At 38.7% G+C, this 7,859-nt stretch overlaps 1 long non-coding RNA gene across 1 annotated transcript; it reads left to right on the top strand.

The window, feature by feature from the left end:
* Positions 1 to 3,505: 3,505 nt before the first annotated feature.
* LOC144333578 (uncharacterized) lies at positions 3,506 to 5,637 on the top strand. Its single transcript, XR_013402334.1, has 2 exons — positions 3,506 to 3,641; positions 5,305 to 5,637. It is a non-coding gene; the product is annotated as an uncharacterized LOC144333578 (long non-coding RNA).
* Positions 5,638 to 7,859: the final 2,222 nt, after the last annotated feature.

Consider the following 7,859-nt stretch of genomic DNA (forward strand, 5'->3'; position numbering starts at 1 on the left):
GTGCCTATTCTATCTGTTGTGTGAAGCACACAACACAGTGTGGTGCTTCAAAGGTACCTGATGAGCATCTGCTGGGTTGTGTTTGGGTTGAAATACCCTCCAAGTTTCATACTACTAACTGGCATGCCCAACTTTGAAAAATATCACGTAATTTCTCTCTCTCTCAAAAAAAAAAAAAACAAAAAACCTGAAAAGTGTGAATTGCTATTGCTGTTTTACCAGTAAGGTAATAGCCCAAAGAGAGATTGACTTGATGAAAATCCCAGTCACTGAGAGAAATAAGACTTAGACCCAGATTTTCTGAGAGAAAACCAGTTTTTTTACTTCTACAATTATCTTTAGAGAAAATTTCAGGAGTGCTAAACTATGGAATGCTATTCCAAAAGGTCACCCGGTGGAAATTCTATTGTCCCTCTGCCCAGTGCATTCTAGGGAAGAGAAAGAAAATCAACAGGATGATAATGAAATGATGGTAGAAATGATCCAGACTATTGAACATGCTACTCGGCTTTTCCTTAAAGTTGTTGTAGTAACTTATTATAAAACAATAAGACACAAATCTTTAATTCACACCAAAAAATAAACTCCCTGTAGTCTCATATGTGTGCCATCACATCTTTAGGAAGCTTTTTATTCGTTGAATTGATAAGCATCAACACTGAGGTCTTATCAGTCCAACAAGACTGAAGAGAATTCAAATGCGAAATTCAATCCGGTCAAGAATTTATTATTGGGCAGGAGCCAATAAAAATGAGGCTCTGAGTTCATTATTCTAGTTTTTAGAATGCCCTGTCAGAATAAACACTAGAAAATATTTTATTTTCAAAACATAATGTTTTATACATATTAGTGTAAAGCACTATGACTCAGAAATTCTAGTTACCATATCTCAACATTATGGCAAAAATTGCTATAAGAACACATGGAGATAGTACAAGCTTCTATGAATTATGATGAGCAAATGGCATTGATTCATGTCTCTGTGAATTAAAAGCTTGGGAAATGTCTATAGAACTTCCCCTTTGATGTATTGTCTGCTAATCTTTATAAACAATTTCCTGTGTATTCTCATGATAAATTTAGACGTTTTAATACAATGTTTCTTAAATGATTTTGATTACAATTCACTGTGAAAACTACATTGGAACCCAACGTTCACATACATATGTATATATAACTGGAACTGTGTCTTACGATGATACCTTTGCTGTGTACCACGTATCCTGGTATTTTTTATTTTATTCTTTTCTATTTCACTAGTTAAAACAAATTCTGGTCATTACCCGGTAAGTTGACTTCATGTCCCATTCATGGATTGTGTGCATAAGCTTAAAAACTCTCCTAGAGGATGTTCTGGGCATATATTGCTTTGCAGTGAACAACTGCTACTTTGTGGCTGAAAACAAAAACAGTTTTTATTAAATTTCAACATTTTATTGGTCAGGAATTTGGGCAGTGTTTGGCTGCGTAATTTTTATGTTCCATATGGCATTAATGGGTTCACTTGGCAGCATTTGGCTGAAGAATGACTGGTTTTAAGGGCCCCAGATGGCTTCACTCATATGTTGTTGGAGATGGCTAAAAAACTTGGCTCAAGTGGGACTGCCAATAGAAGGGCCTGCATGTGCCTACTCTGGCTTAGAGACCTCTAAGTAGTTGAATTTACATGATGGCCCAAGAATCCACCAAATAAGGTGGAAGCTCTATGATCTTTTATGACCTAGCCTTGAAAGTCCCACTGTGTCATTTCCATGGTACGCCATAGGTGAAAGCAGTCACAGAGGCCACCCAGATTTAAGGAAAGGGAATGTAGATCCTAATTCTCAGTGAAAACAATGTCAAAGATTTTTTGGACGTGTTTTCAAAACCATACAAATAGCATTGAGTCATGTTTCTCTGAATTAAGAGCTGTGGATATATCTATGGACCATCCCTTTTGATCTAAAATTTATAAACAATAACTTCTCTATTCTTATATTAAATTCAAATATTGTAATACAATGTTTTTCAAATGATTTGACTATAATCCCCAGTGAGAAATACATTTTTCATTACAATCCAGGACACACACATACAAACTACACATACATAACACTAAAAATGCTTTATGAAACAATACTTACACTGTGTACCTTGCATTCCATAGCTTCTCATGTATTCTATTATATTTGTAGATAATGGTAGCTATTACCTACTAAATGAATTTCACACTTGTTAATGAATTGTGACCCTAAGTTTTAAAAACACTGTTTTAGTGGATGATCCCTTTTTTCAATTTAGACCCAAATTTGCCTTTTCGAGACCCTTAGCTCTTAGAGATCAAGAAAGTAGTTTTATTATTCTTTGTTTCTGATGCCATTGTAGATGTTCAGTAAATGTTTCTTGAGTCTTGAATTGAGAGAAAGAAAAAAATAAAGAATTGAAATTTCTCTCACTCTGTCTACAATTTTACATTTGTCTTCTATTCTCTTTGACCTCAGTGTTACAGTTCAGTGAAACTTGTGCAGAAGTTATACATCATGATATATAACAAGACCAGTGGTGGCTGAAGACCTGTTGTTCAGTCGAATTTCTTTCTTTCCTTCCAGCCTTCCTTCTCTCCAACATGCAGGAGGAAAGACAGAAATGTAAACAGAAAACACTAATACAAGTTCATGACTGAGATGGTTAACAGTCTGTCCAAAGTGTGCAGAGTAGAGAGTTATTACTTCTGCCTGTAGTAGAATTGGTGAGGCCATGCAAAGCAAAAGGCATTTAAGAGGATGAAGAGGACTTTGTTAGATAGACGAGAAGATTAAATGTTTTCCTAGTGGAGGCACATGATGAACAAAGACTGAGAGGTGAGATGTGTCTGCAGGGTGTCCTGAGAGTCTGTGACATTCCTGTGAGTGTAGAGGACGAAGGGAGAAGGGAGGAAGGGAAGGATGGGGAGAGAAAACTGAGGAGGTGAGTTGGGGCCATGTCAAGAAGAGCCTTATGACATATTAAGTCATTTAGTTCAGGGTGCCCTCTGGTACCCGTCAGTGGCTTGTTAGGAACTGGGCGGCACAGCAGGAGGTGAGCAGGGAGGCGGGGGCAAGTGAGAGAAGCTTCATCTGTATTTACAGCCACTCCCCATCACTTGCATTACTGCCTAAGCTTTGCCTCCTGTCAGATCAGTGGCATCATTAGATTCTCACAGGAACACAAATCCTACTGTGAACTACGCATGCGAGGGATCTAAGCTGTGTGCTCCTTATGAGAATCTAATGCCTGATAATTTGTCACTGTCTCCCATCAGCCCCAGATGGAATTGCCTAGTTGTAGGAAAACAAGCTCAGGGCTCCCACCGAGTCTACATTATGGTGAGTTGTATAATTATTTCATTATATATTACAATGTAATGATAATAGGAATAAAGTGCACAATAGACGTAATGCATTTGAATCATCCCGAAACCACTCCCTGACCCAGTCCATGGAAAAACTATCTTCCACGAAACTAGTCCCTGGTGCCAAAAGAGTTGGGGACAGCTGTTTTAGACTTTGTCCTGAAAGCAACGAGGAGTGTTTCATCATATGACACCGTTCTTAAGAAATTATAGGCAAAGGTCAGCACATAGAGATATGAACCAACGCAACCCCGCCAAAGGCCCTCCCAAGGTAAGAATACGTCTGTTTATTTCCAGCAGAGGAAATTAACAGCACCAGACTGTCTTCATTATTAACACGAACAAATGGTGGCTTTGGTCTGTGATCTATAGCTGTAAGATAAGCTGCTATGCTGTATCCCAGGAATACACTGGAACCTGGTTTAGGGACTCAAGGTGGGGACTCAGGACAGCTGAATTGCTTTTGGCCACTCTTAGATTCGTAATCTTTGGTGTGACATGAGACTTCAGAAAACCGGGCCTTAGTTTTCTCCACTGCAAATTATGAAGTGAGATTATATCAATGATTTATATCAGCAGTTGCACTTTTTTTTTCTTATAAAGAGCCAGATCATAAATACATAGGGTTTGTGGGCCATATGGTCTCTGTAACAACTACTCAGCTCTGCCATTGTAGCTTGAAAGCAGCCATAGACAATATAAAAATGAATGGGCGTGGCTGGGTTCCAAAAAAGCTTTATTTACACGTGCTGAAATTTGAATTTAGTACAATTTTCATGTATCATGAAGTAATGTTCTCATTATGTTTTTTAACCATTCAAAATGTGTAAAATACCTTCGTAGTTTGCAGGTTGTAAATACCAGTGGTGGGCTGGATTTTGGCCTATGGGCTATTATTAGCCAATCCCTGTTCTCTATGGTTACATCAGAGTATAAGGTTTCTATATATGCCCTATTTCCTTATAGGGAACATATAATGCTTTTTAAAAGTTCAACAATAGTGTATTTTCTAATGTTTGTACATTTAATAATTTACTTTTAAACATAGCCAACCTGTATGGATAAGACTTATGTTGGTTATAAGGGTGCTTATTTTTGGTAACAAAGATTTGTGGAAAAACTATAGGACCAAATAAATTAGCTTCCCTGATATTCCCACCATGACTACAGATACTTTAAAGAATTACTTTATCAGTTCTTACATTGTCACTTAGAGGGATAAGAAGTTACAGTATTAATATTTTTAAAACATTTTTTTAAGTGAGAAAGATCTGAACAGATGTTTCTACACCCATGTTCTGACAGCATTATTCACAACAGCCAAAAGGTGGAAATAACCCAATGCCCATCAGGTGAATGGGTAAACAAAATATGCTATATACATACAATGAAATATTATGCAGCTTGAAAAAGTAATGAAACTATGATTTGTGTTACAACATGGATGAACCTTGGAGACATTATCCAAGTGAAATAAGACTGGTACAAAGAGACAAATATTGCATGAATCCACTTAAATGAGAAACCAGAGTAGTCAAACTCATAGAGACAGAAAGTAGAATGGTGGTTGCCGCAGACTGGGAGAGGGAAAAATGGGGAACAGATGAATGGGCACGGTTTCAGTTTGGGAAAATGTAAAAGTTCTGAAGATGGATGGTGGTGATGGTTGTATAGCAATGTAAATGTACTTAATGAACTTAAAAACGGTAAAATTTATGTTATGTCTATTTTACCACAACAATTAAAAAAGGGAAATAATAGAACAATGAAATAGTTAACCTAGCATCACACAAGACGGAAAGAAGATTGGAGTCAGCTGTGGGACTAGGACCTGGGATAGTAGTGCTGGGCTCTTTGACCACAAGATGACTGTGACAACTTTAATGTCTGTCTTTTGAGCTCTCTGTAATGGACACTTTGCAATATTATTTCAGAGAATCTCAACTGACATTTTACAGAGGAGGACACAGAGGTTCATTTGCCAAGGAACCAACAGGCAAGGTTGAGAAGCAAACCCATGACTGTGCTTCCAAAGCCTTTGTGTTGACCACCACAGAACACCACTTCCCCGAAATTCTGAAGCCACCTATCTTGGAGTATGGAAGCCTCTGACACTGAATGCAGGTTTTTCAGTGTAAATCATGGAACATTGCTACCCCTGAAGGCGAGAGGCTCCCGTAACTGCGCTGCCTGAGTCTGGGCCCGCGGCACAGGACCTGGTGCTGTTGGTTTACAATAAAGCAGGAAGGTGGTGCCTCGTGCTGGCAGATGATGCTGCGGGCCAGGTTGGTTTGTGTCTTCACTGTCAGGAACATGGCTAATACAGCCTTTTAGCTCACAGATTCCCACCTCAAATGTTTACATGACACCACTAAATAAAAAATATGTGCATGCTCTGCCTCCCCCACTTGACTGTAAGGTAAGGGCAGGAGCTGGGCCTCTTTAATATTTATACCCTCCATAAGATCACCCTGTGCTAGGGTTTGCATCAAGTAGGCACTCAGCAAATATTTGTTGAATGAATGCATAAATGAATGTTAAATCATCTGCCTCCAGATTTTCCTTTTGTTTCCAATTTTCCCCTCCAACTGACATATGCAAGTGCCTCCCGTGTCCCTTTCACAGATATTACAGATGCCCTCGACTATTTTTTTGTGTTCTTCTGGCCTGCTTTTTCTCATTGCTGCTGCAACAGACTGAGGCCTAAAAATAGAAACCTCCTTGACAACTCTGCAGAGGACTTACATTCCCGATTCCTAAGGTAGCAACACTGACTCTGTTGGAGCAGGATGGGAATTTCATGACCTGTCACATATTTGATTTTGCCTGATTTTTTAAAGGGATAAGAGTTTTCCCCACATCATGGTTGATGCAACTTGCAATCACCCTTGGAAGTTAGGGTTTGGGACAAATAGAGGAATGTCATCAAACAGGAATGTCACTGCTTGTCTTAAGGATGCTTCAAAATTCTTGAAAAGGAGGCAGAATTTCTTTTCCTTTCTTTTTTTTTTTTTTCCTTCACTTCTTCCCTCCCTCTCTCCCTCCTTTCTTATTTCATTTCTTTCCCTCTCTGGATATCTCTGGTTTATGGCAGGGCCCATGACTCATATGTGTTTTCAAGCCAGTGCATATTATGAAGACACAAGACAAGAATGTGTATAAACACATACTCTGCCATAATGCTGATTTCTTTGGATTAAACTGGGGGAAAAAAACAGCAACAGACACTGCCTCAGTCTAGAATTATCTGTAATCCATATACATCAGCACATGGTTTCCAGTATTGTGTTATGGGGAATTAGAGAGGAGACCTGGCTCCTTCTCTCAGGGATACCACAGTATGCGAAGAAGATAGGACAGAGATAGAGTTAATAATACAAGTTAGCATCTAAGTGATAAGTGGGTACTAATAAAATCTAAATAGTTACTCTTAATAAAAATCATTTCCATTTATGCAGTGCTTGCTCAATTCTAGACACCATGCTAAGAACTTTATATCCTTAGCTCTTTTGAATTCTAACCACAACCCACAGCCTCAGTACACAGGTGTTGGGAGGCAGTAAAGTGCAGTGGTGGGTGCCAGGCTATGGAATCACACTGCAAGGTCCTGGTCCCTGGTGTCTCTTGGCATTCCCTACTGTAGAGAGAGAATATTCCTTCCTAGACATTGAGTCATTGTGCCAGCGTCTGCTACCAGCCAGGTGACTCTTTGAGCGCAGATGCCCCTCTCTCTGTTTCCATTTCCTTGTCTATAAAATAAGGATAATAACCGTGGAACTTACCTTATAGGGTTTATATTAAATGAGATAATGTAAGTATAGTGCTTAAAACAGTGCCTGACATAGAGTCAATGACCTATAAATATTAGATTTTATGACCCTGAGGCTCAGAGAAGTTAAATAACTTGCCAGTGTTCACTCAATAAATTTATATCAGAACGAGAATTCACACTCAAACCCGACTGATCCCAAGGCCCTCTGATCTTAACAACTTCACTGTAATGGTTGTTCAGAGAGCAGTAAATCATTATGGATTAGTGTAAAAAGGGGTAGATTTACAGAGAATGTGAGAGAGTTTGAAGGATGGAGTAGAATTTATTGAAAAAGAAATGGTGACTCTAGGCTTCAATGTAGAAAGATCTAGAGTTAACAAAGTGCCTCTCCCCACTTCCTTTGCCTAACGACTACCTCTGGGTTTCCTTTTTTTCCAACGAAGAAGACACAGCAGTTAAAATGCCCATCACTGGGGATGGGCAAAAATGCTTCCTGCCCTTCCCTAAATCTCCTAGAGTGGTGCTCTGGATTGTGGTTTCTTTTGTTTTATTTTAGGTTTTACTTGCTAATGCACACGTGAATTTTTAAAAATCTAATATTTTAGCACTTAATTATGTAACTCATTTATTTAAGTCAGAAACAATGTTTGTAAATGTGGTAGGAAGGATGTACCAGCTCTTCTCTCTGAGAGAACTAGGATCCTCTCAAAGTTAAGG

Source organism: Macaca mulatta, chromosome 12, assembly GCF_049350105.2.
Source record: "Macaca mulatta isolate MMU2019108-1 chromosome 12, T2T-MMU8v2.0, whole genome shotgun sequence".
Classification (NCBI taxonomy): Eukaryota; Metazoa; Chordata; class Mammalia; order Primates; family Cercopithecidae; genus Macaca; species Macaca mulatta.